The 23,374-nt window shown below is 52.8% G+C and overlaps 1 protein-coding gene across 4 annotated transcripts in view; it reads right to left on the bottom strand.

Annotated features, from left to right (window-relative positions):
• Positions 1–23,374, bottom strand: part of FAM222A (family with sequence similarity 222 member A) — a 140,757-nt gene that overhangs the window by 94,652 nt on the left and 22,731 nt on the right. For all 4 annotated transcript variants that reach the window (XM_064481147.1, XM_064481151.1, XM_064481148.1 and 1 more), the window contains 3 exons: positions 14,377–14,538; positions 4,133–4,232; positions 2,577–2,714 (listed from right to left, as the gene is read on the bottom strand). The gene's annotated coding sequence lies outside the window, so the exon portion shown is untranslated. The remainder of the gene's footprint in view (positions 1–2,576; positions 2,715–4,132; positions 4,233–14,376; positions 14,539–23,374) is intronic.

Here is a 23,374-nt window from a genome sequence, read left to right as displayed (position 1 = left end):
GCTCTGCCCAGTGGTGTGCACAGGGTAACTGGGGCGGCGGGGCGGAGGGGTGGGCAGCACAGAATTCAGAAAACAGCAGGAGGAAGACAGCAGTTACCGGCCACCTCCTGAGCTCTGGCAGCTGTTTGCAGGAAAGAGGCTGTGGCAGGCAGACCTGGTTCAAGTGTGGGATCTGCTGCTTCTGGCTGTGTGACCTTGAGCAAGCTGCTGCGCTTTGCTGGGCCCCCATCTCTTCATCTGTGGAATGAAGATAATCCCCCTTCTGTCTCGTTGGCGCTGGGAGCATGAGAGGACTCGGGCACGTCTGGAGCAAGGCACCTGGAGCCACCCTAGACCCTTCTTTCTTCCTCACCTCCCTAACCCCGTTTCTGCTTCCTAACATTTCTTGCACGTGAACACTGCCTGGCACCTTGTGAGTGCCTGGTACCTGCTGCATCATTGTCCATCATTGCTCAGCGCTCTCCGACTCTCCCAGACTGACCCCGTCGTGAGCTTCCCTCCATCCCCTCTAATCTGTTCCTCACTGTCCGGGGCAGAGAGAGGGCTCCTTCTCATGTCCAAATCCCATCAACACATCGCCCCTGCTCCATAGCCTGTTGTGGCTCCTTGGTGCCCTCCACACAAGAAATCCACAGCCCTCCCTGTGCCCCGCGAGGATCCTTGTCCTGTGCCCAGTCGACCTCAGCAACCTGCTGGCTGCCTCTCAGACCCAGCCTCTCAGATCTTTTTTCAGGTCCTTAAATATGCCGAGCTGGTTCCTGCCCCAGGGTCTTTGCCCTTGTTGTGCCCTTTGCCTGGAATCTTCTGCCCCTGGCTCCTTTTCCACCAGGCTACTTAAATGTCACCTCCCCAGGGAAAGCGCTCCATCTAAATTAGGTCCCCTGGCGGCTATTCACCCTCTCTGAAAACCTTGTCAGTTTCCTTCATGACACTGCTCACAATTTGTCATAATGTTATTTATTTGGGTTTACTGGATTGTGGCTGTCTCACCAGCCAGCTGTGAGCTTCAGAGAGCTGGGGCTGGGTCTGTTTTGCTCACCATGGTGGCCCCGTGAGCTGGTGCATGAGTAGGATGCCCTTTGAAGGGCCAAATGGCCACTGTGGTCTGAGGCACTGCGGGAGTGGCCAGAGTAGAGGGGTGCACTGGACTGGGGACTGAGCTTCTTGTCCTCCTCCCCCAGCTCCCTGCCAAGTCCAGGGCCCCCCAAGGGATGTTTTCTTGCCTCTCCCTAATGGCCTGACATACAGGGCCCCAGTGATAAACCTCCCTCTGATAAAAGATGCAAAACTAACATCTGGCGGTTAATTAATAAAGAGCAGCGGTGTCTGGCTGGGGCACACAGTGTGCTGATGCTGCCTTTTTCTTCTCCCGCCCCAAGAGATGCTGACACCGTGAGCGAAAGTGGGGGGCGGGGAAGATCAATTTGGAGCAGGCCCTGCTGACGAGGCTCCCCAGGGGCAGGACACTCCCTCATCCCCTCTTTAGGGGGCTGACACTCAGTCCGCCATTGCAGGGGCACGGGTGGTGAGAGGGGAAGTCTCATTTACTGAGTACCTATTATGTGCCAGCCCCCATATCTCATTCATTCCTCCCGGAAGCCCCGCAAGGTGACTGTATCTCTCCTTATTTACACACAAGGAAACGGAGGCTCAGCTGCTGTCCCAGAGCCCGGGCTTCTCCTCCCTCACTAGGAAGCAGAGGTGCTGGGGAGTCACTGGGGGCTCTTGTCACAAATACAGGCTCTGGGCCCCAGCATCCAGGCTCTGCCCGTCCAGGCAGGGCCCAGGGGTCTGTATTCGTAACAAGTCCCCCATGAGGTATTGGAGCAGGTAGAATGGGTAGCTCACCTTGGAAGACACCGGTCTTGTGAATACTAGCAAAAGTCACTGAGTACCTACTGTATGCCAGGCGCCAGGCCAACTGCAATAAGGCTACGAAGCAGGAAAGACAGATGTCTCAATTTGACAGACACGGCCCAGAGAGGGAAAGAGACTTGCTCAAGGCCACACAGCAATGCAAGCAGGCTCGAACCCAGATCCTCTGATCGCCCCCAGCCCCAGGCTGCCCAGCTGTTCCCACCTGGCCTCTGGAGAATAGAAAGAACCCAGCTTCCCAGCTGCAGCCATTGCCTGCTGCGACCGAGCCGCTGAAATATTAATTGAGCTAATATTTCAATTACTTCTTGGGGCACCTGGGCAGGCCTGGCCCCCAGCCTCAGCTGAATGTGAGCACCAGAGTGACCTTCAGCAAGCCAGTAGGGGGCCCTGGTGAAGAGAAAGCCAGGATCTGGCTGTGGACTGAGGCTGGGGGTCAGCCCACAGCTCCTGCGAGTTTCTGGCTGACAGGTTCAAACCTTAGCCTCGTAACTTTTGGGCTGCGTGAACCTCTTCGGGCCTCAGTTTCCCCATCGTCTCTGCTCACAGGGTTCTTAGGAGAGTTAAAGGATGTCAAATGCTTAGCACAGGGCCTGGTATGGAATAAAAGCCGACGCACAATTGCACTGACAGGTGTGTGGATGTCTTGCTAGTACTCTTCAGAGTGTGATGCCGAGAGCTCATGAATGCACGCTGCTTACCTGTTTGGGGGTTTCCTGTCCCAGCTAAGCCCAGCAGCACTCCTTGTGGCTCCTCTGCTCCAGGACCCCCACTTGCTTGCTGGTCTCTGAGGGGCGGCTTGGTCATCGCCATGGGAGGGGCGCCAGACAGCCCTGGATCTATCGGCATAATTGAATTGTTACCGACTTGCCCTTGTGACTCTGGTCCACAGACATGGTAACACTCCCAGGGGCTGAGCTGGCTCCCACCTTGGAGACCGGGAGGGCGGCCAGATCAGGCTGGGATTTGGGGGCCTGTGGGGATTACAGGATATGTGTGGACTTGGGGTCCCTGGTTCTGCCACTGACTTACTGTGTCATCTTGACCCAAGTTCCTTATCCCTTATCCTCTCTGGGGCTCAGTCTCCACTCTCAAATCTGCTCCTCTCTCTCTGACTATGGTAGGATACGGAGTCGGAGTTGGGAGGAAAAAGGAGCCTGGCTTGGGGTTTCTTTGAAGCTTCTACCCCACCTCCCCCAGTCCTAGTCAACTTCCCTCCCTGACCCACTCTCCGTTCTGCCTCCCAGAAGCCTTCCCTAAAATAACATTCACTGCCTGCAGAGTGGATCTTGACGTCAACCCCGTTTTTCAGCTGAGCAAACGGAAGCTCAGAGAGGTCAGGTAGTGTGCTCAAGACTCACAACCAGGAAATATCAGATCCTGGCCTTCAACCCACGTCTGTCTGACTTTCCATCCTGTGTTCCTACCCTCCCCACTATCCTGCCATTCTTTCTACTCAACCTTCCCCTTGGCCTGGATCAGAAGTTGGGGATACCCCCCCCATTCCCTGCTTTCCTGGCCACCTCCACCTCCTGCCTCCTCCACCCCGTCTCTTCCTGCCCTGGGCAATCAGTTTCTTCAGATATGATTTGGGATTCTAATGAACAGAATGATTTGGCATTTAAATAATTATCCACTCTCTAACTGTTAGTGATGCTGAGTCGGGAGAAATTTCCGCATCTTATTTATGAATATGGTTTCTCCCCCTCATCGGGTGGAGATTTCTCAGCCCACCCCCTCCCAGCACCTCCTCTCTTGAATGCCTTTTCAGCACACATTTCCAGTGGAGCTCCCCCCACCCCACCGGCCCCTAAGTGCCTATTAACAACTTGCCTCTTCCGCTATCAGCCCCCATTCACGCCCCTTTTTATCTTTACATTTCAATATCATTACAAATCCTAGTGTTATTCAAATTGCATCAATTATTCAATTTCTCCTCCCCGAGTGGAGTGGAGGCAGCGGCTTCCCAGTGGCTGCGCCAGAAAAAGCAGAGGCCTCTCAAGGAGGGTTTGAAATTCATGGGGGATTCGGCTGTGTTCCATTAACCTGAGCTCTTTTGGCTCCCACAAACCATGGAATTGATTAAAACACATACGCAGCTGCAATTTGGTTTGGGGGAGAAAGCCCACTGCTGAGAAGCACTGAGGGGACGGTTTGGGAGATAAAAGGCTTTTCGCTGTCCTGTGATAGTCATTCACTGAACATTTATTGAGTTCCTGCTGTAAAGAAGAGAAGCCACCATTAATGGAGCACTTACTGTGTGCAAAACACCACTTGAAGCTCTTTATAGAAGACACTGCTGTTTCTCAGCACGGGCTGGCTGCCTGATGCTCTAGGAACCAATCCTACGGCACTGGCTTTTGAGAAAAAAAAGAGTTTTACTGCGAGGTCAACCAGCAAGGAGACAGAAGGCAAGACTCTCAAATACGTCTCTCTGATCCAGGCTTCCGGGTGAAATTTAAGAGGCTAGGGGAACTTCAAGCTTGCAGCTGATTGGCTAACCTCAAATCAGTCCAAATAAGCTACTGCTGGAAGCTAGATTTTCCTTATTGAAGGACTTCTTGCTTCATAAAGGGCTTCAGGGGCAACATTTCTATTCTTTAAATTCTGTAGACTTAAGATTCTTGGTTCCAGAGTCATCCTGGAGACAGGAGTTCCTGTCTTGTACATGAGCAGTGCTGTCTCTTAGAAAATAACTCCAGGCTTGATTGACCAACAACCTGTTTTAAGGAAGCAAAATCAGTTTAAGCTGGTCAGTGTTTTATGTGCTGTTTCACCACCTTCAATCTTCAAGAACCTGGAGGTGGTTATCATTATAACCACCTGTTTTGTAGATGAGGAAACAGGCTCAGAGAGTCTCTAGCCCAAGGCTGCACAGTGGTGCAGGCTGTTTTTGTCTTCAGATCCGGGCCTCTTAATCATTATGCCATCAGCTACGGTTGTAGGGTTTGAGTAACGCCAAGGAATAGCTGGAGAAGGAACGGAGGGCGTGGAAAGGAAAGAGAATGACCTCGTCCCACAGGGCCCTGTTTTTAAAGACTCACAAGAGAAATCGCTCACATCTCATTACCAAGAAAAGTTTTTTTTTTTCCTCCCCAAGCAAGTGGTAGTTTCTCAGCTTATGGATACTAAGAGTTACATAATGGTCACATTTCTTTCTTTGCTGTGGCTGCTGGGAGACTCTAATCCAGACATGCAGCCCACTGCTCGCAACCATACAAGACCTCTCCCCACCATCCCGTCATCCTGTCCTCTCATCTAGGTCTTTCCTGCATTGGCACTGCAGTGTATACTTGTAAGCCATTTCTAAGCCTTTTTGAAATGAGGCCAGATATAAGTGCCTTTTAAAAAAGACTTCTAAGCATCCGTTATGAACCAGGAATTTTATACAAGGTCTCATTTTAACTTTGGCAAAGTGTTTATTCTCACTTTGCAGATGAAGCTGAGGACCAGCGAGGCTATGTGAGTTGCCCAAGGACACACAGTAAGTGGCAGAACCAGGATGAGGACATGTCTGTAGACCTCCTCTTCCCATGATCCAGGGGATATGAAGACTCCAGGCTTTGACATCCCTGCTCTAGATCTTGGTCTGGCAGGAAGATGTCACAGAAAGGGCATTCAGGTGAAATCATGTGACCTTCCTCCCTGTAGGCTGGGTTTCCCCACTGAGCACTGTTGGGCTGCCCTCCGAAGCCCCATGCCGCTCTGACCTGGTGTCACCCCTTTTCTGTCTGTGCCACTGATGCATGCGCTGGCACTGGAGCCTGGTTGCACCTCTGAGTCACAGCACCACTCTCTGAGGCAGGTACACTCCCCAGGGAGTTGTGTCATCTCATTCCCAGGGTTTCCTGATGCCACAGACAGGAGGAGGGAGCAGCTGTGGGGGTGACAGGGCTGTGACACATGCCTCCCACACCAGCCACCTGCGTGCTTTGTGATCCTGGGGCCCCAGGCAGGCAGCACCTGCCTGGTAAGACAGGACCTCCCAGAATGGGGACAGAGGAGGGGTAAGGACGGCCAGAGGCTTAGCTGAGTGGGACTCAGGCCCTTCCTGAATTCGAGGATTCTAAGTTTTGGGTTGTGGGCTCCAGCCTGGCCTAAGGTCTGAACTCCAAGCAGGCAGGTGACGGTATAGAGACAGATGAGGGAGAAGCACCAGAGACTAGGGGCAGAGAGTGACTTCCCAAGAGAAAGGGACATCATTTACTGAGCACCTACTAAGTGCATCACCTTCAGTCCACAGATCAAAACTAAGGCCACAAACGTGGTAGTTCTGACCCACCTTGTGTTTTTAAAAAGCTTGAATTAGTTTCTAACACTTAAAAATAGGGACATCCTACATAAAATCAGGATTTAGGGTTCTCTTGAGAAGTGTCCTTTACATTTCCTGCCTGGCCTCTAGGGCATCCGAGTGTCTGACCCCCTCTTATAACTGTGAATGCCTTCTCGGTAAGTGTTATTATCCCCATTTTTACAGATGAAGAAACTGAGGGCTTCAAGGCAGCCATCATGCCAAGTTCCACAACAGGTTAGCACTGGAGTCAGGATTTAACCCCACTGCTCAGCCTCTCTAAGCCCCTACTCTTTCTACTGCCCCACACTCTCTCCATCTAAGAAGGCTGGAACAGGCAGCCCCAGCAGTATATCTCTCTAAAGTCCTCCGTGCTCCTATCTGTAAAATGAATGGCCTCTGAAGTACTTTCCAGCTATAATGTGGGGTGTGGCTCCCTGGGGGTTGAAACCAGGAATCTAACCAATCATAAGTGCTTAGGCTCTCTGTACAGGGAACTTTAAACAAGCCATCTCATTTAACCCTCACAGCTTCAGAGGAAGTAGGTTCTACCATTATGCCCATTTAACAGATTAAGAAACTGAGGCTCTGTCATCTCTCTCAATGGTCCAGCCCCTCTGGCTTTTTTTTTAAGCTCTTGGATGTTATCCTGTCCCTTTCCTAACTCAGGGCCTTTGCCCATGCTGTCCCCTTTGGAATGTCTTCCACCCTCCCCAATGCAAGCCTTCATCATCCTTCAGTTCTTCCCTGATTCTCTGAACAAAGTCTGGCTCCCCCTAGTATTGCCTCTGAGAACTCCCTGTACACGTCATAGTGTTAACAATGACAGTAACTTGAGCTAAGAATTATTAAGCACTTTCCATGAGCCAGGCTCCATTTTAATCACTTTAACTCCATTATCTCAATCCTCTCACAACTCCATGAAGTGGCTATGATTGTTATCCTCATTTTACAGATGAGGACATAAAGGCACAGAGAGATTAAGTAACTTGCCCAAGGCCACCCAGCTAGTGTAGAAATTTTTACCTTAGGTTGTATGACTGATCGATATCTTCAGGGACTATGTCTTGGGGAACTTGTTCTTGATAAATAAATATCCTTTATGAATGAACACACTAGGATTATGGCTCCAAATTTCATGTCCATAACCATATGACTATCACCTTCCTCCCCTGCTAGTGTCTCACCACTGGAGCTGCCCCCAGCTCGCATCTGACTCCAAAGTAGCGCTGAGTTCGCAGGACTCCCCCACCTCCACCCACATTGTCCCCAGGGAGAAAGAGAAAGTGGGCCAGTGAGGTTCAGCACCACGGACAGAGCCACCTCCCAGCTTATAACTGCTCCCCTTCAAGGCTCAAGCTGTGGACTGGCCTCTGGGAAATTCCCAAAGACCCCGCCTCTTTGCATCAGCCCCCTCCTTCCTCACGGCCCTCCCCCGCACCAGTTTACTGCCAATGACATTCAGATAAATGGCTGCTGTCAACCAGGCCGGTCCCACAGAAAGGCGTGTCGGGTGATGTATGGCACCGTCCTCTAGAACCACAGGACTCACTGCTCAGGAGCTCCAAGGGGGCTGCTCCCCTACTCCCATCAGCTTCCGACCCCGGGCCACATCTGGGCTTTGAGATCCCCCTCTATCCAGCCCTGGGGATGAGTCCCCCGTCAGACACAATTACTAGGGTCTTCAATCATATGCTGTTAAGACCCTGGCCCACTCCCCTACTCTCTGGGCTGCTATGCAACCCCACACCCAACCTCCACTCCTGCCTGCCCCAGGTATCCCTCCTGGATTGTTCAGGGGCTCAGGGGGCCTTGTGGACTGTGGCCATCAGACTCTCAGCTTCTGGGTTCAAAGGGAGGAGGCCCAGCCCAGCCCAGCCACCAATAGGGCAGCTAATAAAACCTTGGTTTATCATCCTTTCACTTAACTCGATGAGATGGAGCGATTGGGGCATTTAATGAAGCTGCTGACTCTGGAGACCCCTTGCCCCTTGCCCCTTGCCCCTTGGAGAAGGCAGAAGTACCTGAAGTCACCCTGTCCTCACACATCAAGAGGCACCAAAATGCCCTCTCCCGTCCTTAGCCTTCTGCCAGCTGCCAGCTCTGGCACCAGGTTTGTCATCTTTAAAATGGGACTAACAATAATAATAACTAACACTTACACAGTACTGTTGAAATACTTTCTAAGCTGTAAAGCCCCTGCCATAATATTTAAATGTAGGAGCCAAACCATTCAATTGCATACAGTTCAAAGTCATGTGTGATGTTAGCCAGATGACGAGAGCCAGCCAACAGGGAGTTCTGGGAAACCCATTCTATCATATTCAAACTCACATAGCCGGGTTTTATGTTTGGTTCTCACAACCACCATCTGAGATAGTACTATTATCACATTTCACAGACGAGATAGACTGAGGCCCAGAGACTTTCACAACCTTGCCCAAAGACATAGAGCCAGTAAATTGCAGGGTTGGGATTTGAACCCAGGAGACAGGGATTCAGAGTCCCTGGTGTAGCCACCACCCTAGGCCACCTCCCAGAGCTAGGATGAAGATTCAGTGGGAACTAGCAGACACAGAAGTCTCTTCTCACCTCACCCTGGGCACCAATATCGCCACCTCCTCTTAGGAGCATCCGCAGAATCTCCTGCGGTCCTCAGTGGCTAATCTAGCCTAAGTATTTCTCTCTCCTAGCCCCTCTGGTAGAATCCAACAGCCTTTCTTACTTCCTGGTCCTGAACTAATGGGGCATCTGCTCCCTCACCCTTTGGGCACCCACCTGGTCACCCCGTCCTAGAAGAGGAGGAGATGGGAAAGAGTATCCTATATCTTTACACTTTGCTGATGAAAAACAAGGAAAACCCACCAGGGATGCAGGTGAATAAAGACAAATGGCCCCACAGACCTTGGCTTTTCTGATTTTTTAAAAAAAATTTTATGGGGTGGTAATTAGATTTATTTATTTACTTATTTAGTGGAGATACTGGGAATTGAACCCAGGACTTCATGCCTGTTAGGCGTGCATTCTAACAGTGAGCTATACCCTTCCCTCTGGTTTTCTTTTTTTAATGATTTATTGAGCACCTACTGTGTGCCTACACAGTGCTGAAGGAAAGGAGGAAATGCAAACAGCTTTGAAATGCTCTTAAGAGCTTAACATGTGTCTTAGTCGGCTGGGGCTGCCATAATGAAATATCAGAGACTGGGTTGTTTAAATGACAACAATTAATTTTCTCACAGTTCCAGGGGAAAGCAGGCCAAGATTGAGGTGCCAGCCTGGTCACCTTCTGGTGAGAGCCCTCTTTCCGGCTTGTAGATGGCTGCCTTCTCACTGGGTCCTTACATGATGGTCTCTTCTTATAAGGGTACTAACCCCATCATGGGGCCTCCATCCCCATGAACTCCTCTAACCCTGATTACCTCCTAAAGGCCCCGCCTCCAAATACCATCACATTGGGTAGTAAGGGCTTCAACGTTGGAATCTGGGGTGGTGGGGGACACAATTCAGTCCATAGCACCCTGTGCCTGGGAGACAAAATTTTTACAGGGAGGATTGGGTGGCCTGATTCTACTCCTGGACTCACACTGACTCACCACAAATTTGCTGAGCCCCGATATAAACAAGGCACTATTCTGGGCACTGAGGTCACAGCAGAAGACAAGACTGACAAGGATTCTGCCTTCAAAGGAGGGAGATGACAATAAACAGAGAAAGAAAGCCCAGTGTAATCAGTGCACAGAAAAAAATTAGACAGGGTAACGTGAAAGAGAGTGATGAAGGGGTCAGGAAGGACCTGCGCAAGGGGAGGACCAGTAAGCGGAGGCGTGAAGGATGAGGAGCTGCCCCTGTGAAGATCTGAGGGAACAGCATTCCCAGTGGAGGGAACAGTGGAGGCAAAGATCTTGAGGTGGAAAGGAACTGGGGACACATGGGGAATCAAGAGAGGGCTGGGGTGGCTGGCTCAAGAGCAGGGGACAAGCATTATCCATTGTCCCTTGGACTAGCTTTGTGCCTCTTGGCACAACAGAAATTTATTTTCTCACAGTTCTGGAGGCTGGAAGTTCGAGATCAAGGTGTGGGCAGGTTTGATTTTTCAGAGCCTCTCTCCTTGATTTATAGACAGCCGTCTTCTCCCCGTGTGTTCACATGGGCTTCTCCCCATGCGTGTCTGTGTCCTGATCACTTCCAATAAGGATACCAGTCATATTGGAGTGGGGGTGACCCAAATGACCTCATTTTACCTTAGTCTCTATGTAAAGGGTCTGTCTCCAAATGTACTCACATTCTGAGGTACTGGGGGTTAGGACTTGAACATATGAATTTGGGGGAAGGGACACGATTCAACCCACAGCAGTGTCCCATCCATATCCCCTCACCTGGGTGCACCCGACTCCAGCCTCCAGCCAGCTTGTCTCTGCCCCAGGGCTTTCTCTGAAGTCTGCTTTGCCACCGGTAGGCCAAATCAGGGGATTCATGCCCCCCTGGAGCAACCCCAGTGGTAATGGCAGTTGATCTGGAAATAGCCCAGCTCCCAGCTCCTTGAGCTGGTGCGTTCCACGCTGTGTCCCAGAGTTCCCCGGCAGGATTATGCCCCACTCGCCACAGTGAGAGTTGGACTTCATCACATGCTTTTTATTGGCGGTCTCCTTTCCCACTCTCTTCTTGATGTGAGTTTCATCTCCAAAATCAATGACTTGCAGACTTGCAAACCCCTGTGTCAGGGTCTGGGGAGCCAGCACCGAGGGGTGACAGTCCCTCTGTGCCCCCGGGAGCTCAGAGGTGATGAAGTCTGTTGACGAGCATCCCTGGAAAGGGGCAGGCCAGTGTGAACTTTGTCCTGCTGATAAAGCAGCAGTCACACCTACCATTTACAGGACACTTCCTCTTCCCCAGGGGTCGTGCCCAGCACTTCACCAGCCTCCTCTTTTTAAGCCTGCCCACAGATCTATGTGAAGCAAGTACTATACTTAGCCTTTTTTTTACAGATGGGAAAACCAGGCTCAGAGATGTTGAGTTACTTCCCTGAAAATGCAGAGCCAGGTTCTCAACCAAATCTACTGCCCTGTAAGGTTGGAACTTCAGATACCCTGTGTTGCACCTGCTCGGAGTGGCAGGTGCCCAGGGCCCCCTTGGTGCTCGCCGGGGCAATGACAACTCCCCGCCTGTGTCTCCCTCCCACACAGCTGGGACCCGTTATCTGTTTTGCGCACGGCCTGTGCCCGTCAGGGTAATGGACTGTGCTTGTCCTAGCGGAGGTGGCCTCTGGCAGGGATGATGTATGAGGCGCTATTGTTTGATATGAATGCATTAGGCGACATTCCCGATAAAGACTTTACCAGCAGAGCTGCACTCACTGGCAGCAGCCCCTGTGGAGGGAGGGGGACAGTGGCAGTAGCCTGAGTCCCCATCAAACTGGGCTCCGGGGGACCAGCAACCTTCAGGGAGGCAGAGACCGGGTCACTCTGGCTTTCAAACCTCTGCGTCCTGAACCACATGTCTCACACCCTGACAGGCAGCAGAGTGTAGACCGAGGGTCTCACACTTTGAAAGCATCAGCATTGACTTGGGAGCTGGCTAAAAATGCAGAGTCCTGGGTCCCAACTCAGATCCATCAAAACAGAATCTCCAGAGGCCTGGGATTCTGCCTTTGCAAACCCCTTCCCTCGGTGAACCTAATATTGCTGGACCAGCACCCAAACATGGGCCACAAAATGGTCTGGGGTGAAGAGAATGTGGTTTGAAGTCAGAAGCTGCTGGGTTGGAGCCTGGGCTCCCCTGAGAAGCAGCAGGGAAATCTTAGGCAGGTCACTCGGACTCTCAGCATTGTAAGCCTCAGTTTCCCAATCTGCAACGTGGGCTGAGCAGCAATACCCGCTGTGGCTGTCTCCCAGGGATCAAGGGGACATGCGCCATCCACACGCTCACGAACCCTAGGGGCCTGCCAGTGTGAGTGAGCCCTCTACATCTTCCCAGGGGGCCTTCGGGGGACACCACACTTATCTTCATGCTGATGCTCCAGGGGGTTCCAGGCACCCTCTGAGGAATGGGGAGCCCTTTGGGGCTAGAAGATCCTGCAAAGCACCTACCCTATGAATCCTTTATTTTGAGGTGGGGCTGGGGCAGGGAGCGGGTGCCTACTGTTGGCACATTCAGGTGCAGAGGTGGACGGGATCCAGATGCTGCCAGAGGATGCCTACCAGGGGTGGCACCCCTGGAGACAACCTGGAGGGTCTCAGCAGAGACAAAGTGACCCAGGGTTCTTGGAGGTCCAAGGAGAGAGAGGAAGGGAAGATGCAGAGAGGATGCCCTGGACCAGGAGGTGGGCTTTGTGTGGGTTTGAAGCAAGAGTGGCTTCAGCCATACGAGGAGTCCCACGTCCAAGTCAAGTCTCTCTGACTCCATCATTCATTCATTCATTCACTCATTCAGATATGGACTGAGCTCCTACTCTGTGTCAGGTGGTCCTGGGTGCTGGGTATGTGATGGTTAATTTTATAAGTCAATTTGACTGTCATTTGGTTAAACATTCTGGGTGTATCTGTGAAGATGTTTCTGGACGAGCTGAATGTTTGGAAAGCAAACTGCCCTCCCCAGTGAGGGTGGGCCCCATCCAATCCACTGAGGTCCCGAATTGAACAAAAACGCTGAGTGAGAGGAATTCTCTCTCCCTCTGCCTGCCTGTCTCTGAGCTGGGACATTTGTCTTCCACCTTCCAGTTCGGGCTGGAACTTCCATCATTGGCTCTACCGGAGCTCCACCAGATAACCCAGGAGAATCTCCCCACCTCGAGGCCCTGAAGTTAATCACATCTGCAAAGTACCCTTTGCCATGTCAGGCAGCAGACTGACAGGTTGGGGTATCAGGATGTGAACATCTTTGGCAGCGGGGGAGGCCATGATTTTATCCCTGGACACCATTCTTCTGCTTAAAACCCTCCACAGGCTTCCGTTGTTCTCAGGACGATACCAGAGCCTCTCATGTGGCCTCCAAGGCCCAGCGTGGTCTCCCCTGCCACCCGGTCTCATTTCCCACTCCTTCCTGCGTCCCCATGACCCTGCAGGCAATACCTTGCCGAGCTTCATCCAGATCTCTAAACCTGAAGGTCAGCTCTGGCCCGTCCCTCTGCCTGGAATGTTCTTCACGAGTTAATTAGATTTCAGCCCAAACATCACCTCCTTCCGGAGACCTCTCTGATTTCCATACCCAACCACACTGAAACGGCTGCCTTGCCCCACCCCATTATCGCTTCTGATCCTAATAACCCCAAAAGGGGCTCATCTCTGTGTTTGGGTTGTGGAAAGAGGCTGAAAAAGGAAACAAAAACAAAAACACAGGAAAACTCACAAAACACTGAGGGAGGAAAATCTTGACACCCCTGACTCCAACTTAGGTACGAACTACATGTCTCACCAGTAAAATGCAGCCTGGCCTCACTGCTGCCACACTGCACTCATTCTTGGAAATTCACACATTTCTTCACATTTGAGCATCTCTGAAATCAGGGTGCGACTTGCAGTCGTGGTGGCCTCTAGTACCCTCCCGAGCCAGGTGGCAGTGATGGTGGAGTTGCTATTGCCCGTGAGTCCTAACCGGGTCAGAGCTAAGCTACTGTTTCCACTCAACCTGGGTTTACTCACCATCTAAGTACCTTCAAACCAGAATAACAAAATGTTGGTAAATGTTGAGGCTGGAGGATGGGGTTGTGGGAGTTCATTATTCTATTCTGCCCACTTTTTTACGTGTTTAAAAGTCTCCATAATAAAAAGGAAAAAATTTCCCTGCTGCAAATAATAATAACCCTGCAAATATATGAGGTTCTACTTTGGAGATGAGAGTGCAGAGGATCAGAGAGGTTAAGAAACCTGCCCAGACTCACCCAGCCAGTGCATAAGTGCTGGGGCCAGGATTCTCCCAAGTCTATTTGATTCTCAGGGAAATGCTTTTTCCCAGTCAAGCCTCCCCCTAAAGCTGTTCCTCCAAACATCTCAGTGCTTCCCCACTACAGCACCTCGGGGTTCTCAACCAGGGAGATCTGCCCCACCCCAACTCTGCCTGTTGAGAAACTGTACATCTTTCAATCAATAGTCATTCAACAAACACATATAGGCACAATTGTGGTGTGCTGGGAGCTGGGGTTCAGCACGAACCAGACAGACAAGGCTCCTGTGCTGGGGGAGCAACTGCCCAAGCGCCACCTCCTGGAAACCTACCTCGTTAGCCTCTTAGGACGCCTGCCATAGGCTGCTGCCAGGTTCAGCTGTGCCACGGCCACCTCCCCTCCTGAAGAGCGAGCGCCTTAGGGTCAGAGAGTGTGGCCTCATCTCGTGTCCTCAGTGTGGGACCTGGCACGTAGAAGGTGACCACGAAATGGCCTGTGAAATGGAATGAATGAAGAGGTGGGTAAGTGGCTGTGAGCGAGAAAGCACTGGTCCTGTATACAGTCGGTGCCTAAGACTGGATGATGATGATCCACGGTGGCCCCGCTGATTGGGTCAGGAGGGGAAAAGGCGGTTCTGGTTCCTATACTGCCCTCCCCCCACATTCACACTCACACACGCATGAGTGCATATGCCCTTACACACTTATACACACTCACGCACACACTCATGCAACAACCTTTCTTGACCAGGTGCAGGGCGAGACAATGAGGATGAGGAGAAGCTGAAGCACCTGGTTGGGTCCTGACTCAGATGCCTCTTAAAGGTATGATCTCAGCCCCTCAGTTTCTTCACCTGTAAAATGGGTATGATACAAACCACCCTCATAAGGACAGGGTCAAGGCTAGATGAAGTGGAACAAGTTAATTTACATAGAAGTCTGGTCCATAGTGGCCTCTTGCTTCCCCCTATCCCTGGTTGGCTCTAGGACCCCAGTGCGGGGTAGGCGAGGGAGGGAGCATAGATGAGGGTGTGAAGCTGTCCTTGCCTGTGCTCCTCCCCCCATGCCCCCTTAGTCACTTGGTCCTGCCCTCACTTTCCTTCACCCTCAGAGGGGTCCCATCCCTCCTCCTCCACCTTTCAAAGTCTGTCCTTTCTATGTCCACATCTCTTAGGTCCCCAATTCCACAATCTAGGAAGTGAATCCCGTGTCCCATGTGTCATGAGCAGGAACACACTTCAGCAGAAGCTTCTAAACCCAGTGATGCTAAAAGTCAAGGTTTCAGGCGTATACAGGATCAGCTTCTGCCCTCCTGCCCACCCCAAGCCAACCCAGGGTTTGGCAGGAAACAGACTGCAGCGTGGCGGCTGCAGATGTGATGGTTAGAGTTAATTTATGCTCCGTTTACACAGGCTCCAGATGTCACAAGCTCCTCTGTGGATTTATCCAAAAGCCAGGGAAGGAGGGGATGGGCTGCGGGCTGAGGCTGCAACCCCTTCGCCTGCCTCCTTTCCCTAGTCCAGCTCTGAGGATGGCATTTCAATACAGGGTCCCCAGGCCCTCACCCGTCCTGTGGGCCCCAGCCTTGTTTCCCAAAGCTTCAGCCTTGCGTTCTGCTCATAGACTGTAAGCTTCGTGGGACCAGGAGCCCCCAGCCTGGGCCAGCTCTGGGGCCAATAAGGTGTTTACTAAATGCCTCTGGTAGTGAGGTGACAGTGAGCCCCGGCGGTAGTGAACAGAACGGTGCTCCCCCAAAAGGGTATGTCGAAGCCCTCAGCCCCCGGGACCCGTGAACGTGACTATATTTGGAAATAGGGTCTTTGCAGATGTCATCCAGTTAGGATGAGATCATACTGGATTGGGGCGGGCCCTGAATCCAGTGATTGGCATCATAAGTTAAGACACAGACACTGAGAAGAGAGGTAGAGACGGGGGTGATGCACCTAGACTCCCAGAGATGCGAGATTACTGGCAGCCACCAGAGACCAGGAGAAAGGCATGGACGGCTTTTGGCCTCGGAGCCCCAAGAAGCAGCCAACTCCGTTGACACCTTGATTTCAGGCTTCTGGCCCCCAGAGCTCTGAGAGAATACACGTCTGCTGTCTGAAGCCACCCAGTTTGTGGTACTTGGCTACAGCAGCCCTACGACATGAGTCCAGTGGGGATAAGGATGAGGCGTCCAGCTGGCCAGCCTGGCCAAGGCTTTTTCCTTCCAGGCTCCCAAGCCTCCTCCCCCAGGCCTCTGTCCTAGGTGTGGCTGCCCTGTCCCCCATCCAGAGGACCAAACCAGCCCCTCTCCAGTCTCCCTGAGAGTCTCAGGCTTGTCTCCCACATCCATCCTGCACCCAGCCACCAGGGGAATCTTTCCAACTCCCAGCCTGGTGCCTTAACCCACTCCCACCTGCTGTTCACTCCTCAACCCACTGCAATCTGCTCTGAGCCCCCATCCCCTGAGGATGCTCTCCCCAACCCCCAGGGTGGGCACCAGCCTCACCTTGCAGATGCTGGGGCACAACTTTTCTAACTCCCTCCTTGCCAACTCTTTGCTCCCTTCAAGCCTGAGATACCTTCTTGTTCTCCTCCTGCCCACCCCACCCAAATGTGACTGTCTGGTTGTCTGCATGTGCAGCCACCTCTTTTTTGCCTGCCTCTCGAATCTGGGGCTCTGCCTTCTCCCTCTTTGCTTCTTCTCCCACACTTGGTGATGGTGGTCATGATGGTAGTTGATGGTAACAGTGACGATGGTGGTCATGATGGTGACGGTGATGGTGGTAGTGGTCACGACAGTGATGGTGGTGATGATGGGGTGAGGGTAGTAATCGTGGTGGTGGAAATGGTGATGGTGGTCATGATGGCGATGGTGATAGTGGTGATGATGGCGGTGGTGGTGGTTACGGGGATGGTGGTGCTGCTGTTAAGAGTCTCTCAACACAGAAAGTGGGCTAGGCCAGGCTGTGTTGAAGACACGGTCTTCCCCAGACACTACATCCACGGTGTTTTTGCATCTTCACCTCTCTCTCTTCTCTCTGGTCTTTCTTCTTACACACATGTATGCAGACACACTATTTTATTTTTCTAGGACTGCTATAACAAAGTCCCACAAACTGGGAGGCTCAAAACAGCAGAAATGTATTCTCTCACAGTTGTGGAAGCCAAAAGTCCAGAATCAAGATGTCAGCAGGGCCATCCTCCCACTAAGACACTGGGTGGAATCCTTCCTTGCCTCTTCCTACCTTCCGATGGCGGCCCACGGCTGCACCCCTCCGATCTCTGCCTCTGACGTCACATGGCATTTCCCTTGTGTGTCTGTGTCTCTTCTCCTCTCCTTAGAGGGACACCAGTCATGCTGGATCCGGGCCCAGCCTAATGGCCTCCCCTTGACTTGATTATATCTGCAGTGATTATTTCCAAAAAGGTCACATTCACAGGTTTTGGGGGTTAGAACTTCACATATCTTCAAGGGGGAGGGACACAATTCAACCCATCTCACACACACACACACACACACACACACAAACACACCCCTCTCTGCACCCTTCTCCCAGGCTTCTAACACTTTCACACCACATCCCTTGTGCTATCAAACACTTGCCTCTGGTTACCTCTTACCTTGTCTCTTTCTCCCTCTCTCCCTCCCTGTCTCCATTCTTTCCTACACCCTTGAAGCCTTCACTGAGTGCCACTCTCGGCCAAGCTCTGTGCTGGGGAACTGGAGACACAGAGATGGAGGTGGGACCTGTGGGACCTGTGGTCCCTGTCTTCAAAGAGCTCACTGCCTAGAAGGGGAAGTGAGGTTGCACGGGCCATGGGCCAAGCAGCCTCACGAGGGCTTCGACAGGGTCTCAGGGGGCTGAGGGCACAGGTGATGCACTGAGCCAGCCTATCCTTGGTCCTCTGTGCCCCTCTTCACCTCCGGGGCCATCCCATCTCCTGCCCACCTCCACAGCTCAGACACCCACCTGGCCCTTCCCTTTGGGCCAGAGAAGGCTTCTGGGGCATGAGCACCCTTCCTCTCCCTTGTGCACGCGCACCTCCCACACTCCCACTCCCTCTGCGCATCTCTCATTAAAGAGGCTGAAGATTGCCCAGCCTGTCTCTGGGCTTTGCACTGAGAGGGCTAAATGATATGCTGACACCTTAATTACGACCCATTGTCACGGAGCGCTGCAGAAGTTGTCTGAGTGATCCCTGGAGAATGGGCGCCAACAGGCCTGTCAGAGCCTTTGATTCCCTGTGCCAGATTGGAAAATGACACAAACGAGGGCTAGCTCCAACTGCAGCCCCTGGGTGACACGGGCAGACCATCCCTCTCACACATCAACCTGTGCAGCTTCCACAGGCAAGGGGTGGGGGGGTCTCCCTCCTGTTACCCCCATTTTGGTCCACTGCATAGCAATCACTCTGAGTCAGGCATTGCACACATAACCCCGACAGAGTTCTTCACCCAGCTGGGACTCTTATGCTCCCATTTTACAGATAAGGAAACAGGTCCTGCATGTTTAAGTCACCTGCTCCAGCTCCCCTGCCCCGACCTCGGCCACTGCAAGACACGGTCGCTGTAGGGATGGCGGCTCCAGACTGAGAGGGACGGGATCCGCCAAGGTCACCAGGGCCACCCTCGGGCCACCCGCAGCAGATAGAGGCCAGGACCCAGGCCCCTCACTCCCCACCCCTGACTTTTTCCACCAGGGCAGCAATTTGTAAAGTGAATCTGTGGGGGATGTTGTCAATAATAATAACACAATAACAGCAAGGATCTGTCACTGACGCTGACAAAGCACGGGCTCTGGGTCTCGAAACCCCGGGGGAATTTCAGCTCTACCATCAACCGTCCTGCCTCAGTGAGGACTGTGTGAGCTGGTGCAGGGAAAGGTGAACCGTCAGGAAGGAGGGCGGCCTCGCGCCCCCTCCCCTCCTCACCAGCCTGCAGCCCACAGTGGCCAATTCCCTGGCAGAGGAGTGCCTGCAAATGCAGGGAGGGAAGCTAGGGTCCCCTTGAAGCCAGGCCCCTGACCACCCCCACCTTGGGGACACCCCTCCCTCTGCCACTGTTTCTGCGTGAGCAAGGGGCCGGGCTGGGCATTTGATAACCCAGACTTTAAAGATCTGGCTGTTGTAACGGAATCACAGGGGAGAGGGTCTCCTGACATCATTAACTGGCTCCATCAGGTGGAAAAGAAGCGAGGGCATCTCTGTGCAGCACACACTCATTCAGCAGCCCCAGAATGGGCAGACCTGTGGGGCCAAGACCCAGAGAGGTGTGCAGAAGCTAACTGACATGGTCCCAGGACCTAGGAAGAGGGGTCAGGCAGCAGAAGAGGCGCCAGGTGCGCTCACAAGCTCTAGGGCAGGACCAGCCATGGACTGTGGCTCTTGTCCCATTCCCCTCCCAGGAGACCTGCCCCCAGGGGAGAGCTGGTCTCCCACCCACCCTGACACCATCCCTGTGGGGGAGGAGGGGGAGGTGGGAACAGTCTGAAAAGCTCAGGCTCTGCACCCTGGTCTTTCACAAGCCTGAAGGGGGCTGGATGTTATGCCTATTTCACAGATGGGGAAACTGAGTCTCCAAATCACGCAACCCTGTGGCAAAATGACCAAGCTCCCGCTTTGTGCCAGGGGCTGTTCTGGGCACTGGGGCCATATCAGGGGACAAGACAGAGGATCTCAGTCCTCTGGGGACTCACACCCACAAGTGGAACCTGGTTTCTTGTTGCTTCTCATAGCAGCCAGGAGGAGGCAGGGCCAGGTTGGGATCAGGTTGAGGGAAGGGACTTTATCTGGTAGACTGGAAGCTGGGTCTGTGGCCTTGGCAAGTGACTTTGCTTCCTGAGGCCTCAGTGCTCTCATCTGCAAAATGGTGGCTGTAAGGACACCTCCCTTCCAGGGCAACACAGTCGGTGCCATCAAGCCTGGCTCTTCCACCCCATCCTCTGCTGGCAGGGGTGGTGGCACTGGGCAGTTGACATGGCATCTCCAGGGCCCTTCCTACACCCAGCAAAGGAGAATGGTTCCTAGCGAGCCTTCTTCCTGCAGCCTCGTCACTTCCCTGTGTGGCCCCCCACCAACTCTGGGAGCCACCTGATTGTCCCGGTTTGGCAGGTGGGGAGGCCAAGGCTCAGAGATGGAGCGACTTGCCAGATGTCACGGTAGGTAGGCCGGAACTGCTGCGCTCCTCTCCAGCCCTCATCCCCACCCCACCACCGTCTCTCAGCACGGCCCCTCCCTCGCCACCCAGGAGGCTGCCAGAAAACTTCAGAGCTGCCAACATGCCATCATGAACCCCAAGCATATCCCCCTCCTCAGTGTCTACCCCTGAGAAGTGAATACACGTGTCCACAACCAGAGCTCGCGCAGGGATGCGCATGGCTGTGTTATTCGTAACAGAGAAGAAGCAGAAACAATTCAGATGCCCATCAGCTGAGGCATGGATAAACAAAATGTGGTCCCTCCACACCACAGAATAGTACTCAGCCTTAAAAAGGAATGAAATGGCAGAGGGGAGGGTATAGCTCAGTGGTAGGGCACGTGCTTAGCATGCACGAGGTCCTGGGTTCAATCCCTGGCACCTCCATTAAAAATAAATCAATGAACAAATAAACCTAACTACTCCACCCCTCAAAATTTTTAACCTAAAAAAAAGGAATGAAATACCGATACATGTTCCAATGTGGATGAACCTTGAAAACATATCAAGCGAGTCATGAAAGATCACATGTTGTATGATTCCATTTATACAAAATGCCCAGAAGAGGCAAATGCATGAGACAGACTAATGGTAGCCAGAGGCCTTGTGTGTGTGTGTGTGTGTGTGTGTGTGTGTGTGTGTGTGTGTGTGTGTCTGCTAACGAGTAAGGAGTTTCAGGGGAAATGTTCTAAAGTTGCAGCTGGTTGCAAAATTCTGTGAATACACTGAAAACCATTGAATGAGACCCTTCCAATGTGTGAATTACATCTCACTGAAGCTGTTTCAAAACCCTGGTGAGTTGACCCCTGCCCAGAGTCTCTGATTTATCCCCTGCACCTGGGCTGAGGGGAGAGTCCAGCCGGGGTGTCCCCAGGCCTTCAGACTCCCGGCCAAAGCTAGGCAGGGCCACAGGATACAGCCCCCGAGGTGACACAGGGAACTGCCACAGGGGACACTCTGTGCTGGTCCCTGAACCCGGGTGACTGTTCAACATTCATTCTACATTCCAGGCTCTGTGCTGGAGCTGGGGACTTGGTGGGGAGCAAGAAACACTCCCTACCTCCAGGAAGCTGGCTGACAGACAGACAGACAGACAGACAGGGGTGGGGCTAACAAGTAGGCAGAAATGACAGCCCAGTGTGACATTGCTACGATCCTGGCAAGCACAGAGAGGAGGGCCCCTGACCCAGCCCAGGTCCAGTGCAATCTCCCAAGGAACAGACGTGTAGGCAGAGATGGGAAGAAGTTCAGGGGTGGAAAAGTGTTCCAGGCAGAGGGAACAGCAGATGGGAAGGCCTGGAGGTTCTAGAGGGCGTGGCATATTCAGAAGAAGAAAGAGCAGGATGAGGCGGGGTGGGACCAGGGGAGACCTTGGCTCTGGGAGGAGGGGGCTGGGAGGTGGAGATGTCGCAGCCCACAGGCGGAGGCAGAACCAGCTCCTGGCCACCTCCACTGCCCTGCTGGCCCTTCCGGGCTGGGGTGCCTGGGACCCCACAAGGGATGGAGTCAGGCCCACACACCTAGGATCCTCTAACCCGCTCCCCCTCTCAACTTCTACGTCCCCACCCAGCTGCCTCTCCCACACCCTGTGAGCGTTGATCACAGCAGACGGAAAAGGCAAGGCTAAGTTTTAATGAGCCATCTCTGGGATGTCTTCAGCTGCATGTAAAAGCCCCTAAGCTTCCAGCAACAGGGGGACCTGCGTTAGGCAGGGTAAATATTTACAGCTCCACCTGAAAAGCCGAGCCCATTTTTCATGCAGGATTTTAACGATATAGATCATGCCGAGAGCGAGACACAAATAGAGGGAAATGAAACCATGGGCGGCCGCAACGCCAGGGCCCTGAATTATGGATAGGAACCTGTCCCCAACTTCTTGTTTTTAATTAAAAAGCCCTTTTTGGTAATTCCATTAAGGGGCAGCTGTGGTTCCAGAGTCTCTTGCTCTTTCTCTTTAAATGATGAAATGTCCCACCGGCTCCTTCCAGTTTTAGGAGTCAGGGGACAGGAGGCAGGGGACTATTAGGATTTAGGAGGTGCCAGGTCAGGTGTGGAGGGAGCTTGGGGCCCTGAGCCCCCTCATTGCCATCTGCTTCTCCCCTGCCCTGTCTCAGCCAGACTCCTAACCGTGCACTTACTTTGGGCGGGGTCTTCCATCTCCACCATCTCTCTTGCTACCCATAATGCCAGTGATGCCGGGATGAGGATGTCTAGTTTACAGAGCAGAGGAAGCTAAGTCTCAGAGAGGGGAAGGAATGGGCCTAAAGTCACACAGCAAGTAGGAGGTAGAGCCGGAACTCAGACCCAGGGCCACCTGACTCCAAGTCTCCTGCCTTTGCCACCTCCACCAAGGATGGAGAGGGACATGGAGTCCCCATCCCGCCCACTGGAAGGGCCTGGTGAGGGATAGGAAACCCTGGGGCCTTGACTGGCACACACCTGAGATCCAGGGAGAGGGGATTTCTGAGCACCTGTTCTGTGTAGGGACCCAGGCCAGGAGCTGGGGATTCAGAGCTGAGAGGTGCACATCGCCTGCCCTTGAGGAACACACAGCACCCGCTTCTCTGCTTATCTGCAGCCGGGCCTCCTACTGGAAGCCTTCCTTGACTTTCCCAGCCATCATCCCTCCTTCCATCCGCCATGCCTCCATCTCCCTGCTACCTGGACTCTCATCTGATATTCACCCATTCACCCATCCATCCTTCCACTTACCTATCTTCCATCCACCCATCCATCCACTGATCTATCCATCCACCCATCCATCCATCCACCCATCCATCTATCCATCCATCCATCCACCCATCTATCCATCCATCCATCCATTCTTCCACTCATTTCCCCTCCATCCATTCATTCATTCACCCATCCACCCACTCACCCACCCACCCATCCACCCACCCTTCTACCCGTCCATCCTCCAACCCATCATGAAAGGAACCCACACATCTCAAGCCATTACTATGTGTCACTCAATGTGCCTCCCTCATCTAATTCTAACAGCACCTCTGCCAAGTAAAATCTATCATCTTCATTTTACAGATGGAGAAACGGAAGCTGTGAGACATTCTGAGTCGCTTGCCCAGAGGCAAGGGAATGGAGAGCTGGTTATACACTTTCAGCCATGGTGAGAGGCCACTTATGGTGGG

This window comes from Camelus dromedarius, chromosome 31 (genome assembly GCF_036321535.1).
Source record: "Camelus dromedarius isolate mCamDro1 chromosome 31, mCamDro1.pat, whole genome shotgun sequence".
Classification (NCBI taxonomy): Eukaryota; Metazoa; Chordata; class Mammalia; order Artiodactyla; family Camelidae; genus Camelus; species Camelus dromedarius.
Note: the sequence above shows the minus strand (reverse complement) of the source record. Positions and strands in the feature narration are given on the sequence as shown.